Source organism: Panthera onca, chromosome A1, assembly GCF_046562875.1.
Source record: "Panthera onca isolate mPanOnc1 chromosome A1, mPanOnc1 haplotype 2, whole genome shotgun sequence".
Taxonomy (NCBI): Eukaryota; Metazoa; Chordata; class Mammalia; order Carnivora; family Felidae; genus Panthera; species Panthera onca.
Window position 1 is genome coordinate 217775475 of NC_138339.1, and position 783 is coordinate 217776257.

Sequence of the window (783 nt, forward strand, 5' to 3'; positions counted from 1 at the left end):
CTAAGGTACATTCTTTGTGGGTACTATTGAAGTAACGTCTAAGACTCAACCTTGAGCGATGTTGTGTAGTACATTTTAAACTAATGCTTTTGTAGTTAATGGAGGGCTATTATTAAACCTAAAGCTTCCAAGAAGCATAAAATATACTGCTTTTCTGTGAATGCTTCCCTCCCTCACAAATGGAGCATTTCGAGTTACAGAGGTGATTCTCTTCTATTTCCAAGGTTACTTCCTATCTGAAATAATTCAGAATCCATCACCATTTTAAATATCTAAGAGTAATTTCTCTGTAAATCCCTAAGAAAAAAATTTCAGTTCTGAATCTAGGAAGTCAAAATTTTTAGTTTCACAGAAATCCATAAATGATCTGGTCTAGGAACCAGTTCTAGTCCAAAAAGATACCATTTGATTTTTGGCTCTTAGTTTTATTTCAGTAGTACTGTAGGAACTTTAGACTGGCTAGTCAGATATGCAGAGATTGAGAATTTATTTTAGAAGAAAATATATTCTGATGAAATGAGAATTGTTTTTTTCCTACCTTCCAGGCTCTAAAATTTCATGTTTTTTAGGGAGCTATGAACATTTAAGAGCACATTATATTTTCATTCAGCAGATAACTTACTGGCATCTTTTAGTGCATCCGTAATGCACTAGCATTAAGTGTGAAAGATACATCTGTGAGGAACAACTGCTGCTTAGAGGAGACTCTCAAGTCTAATGAAAGGAACTGGTGAATAGCTACCTAATTACAGTACAGTTGTGATTGGTACTGTAATGGGGAAG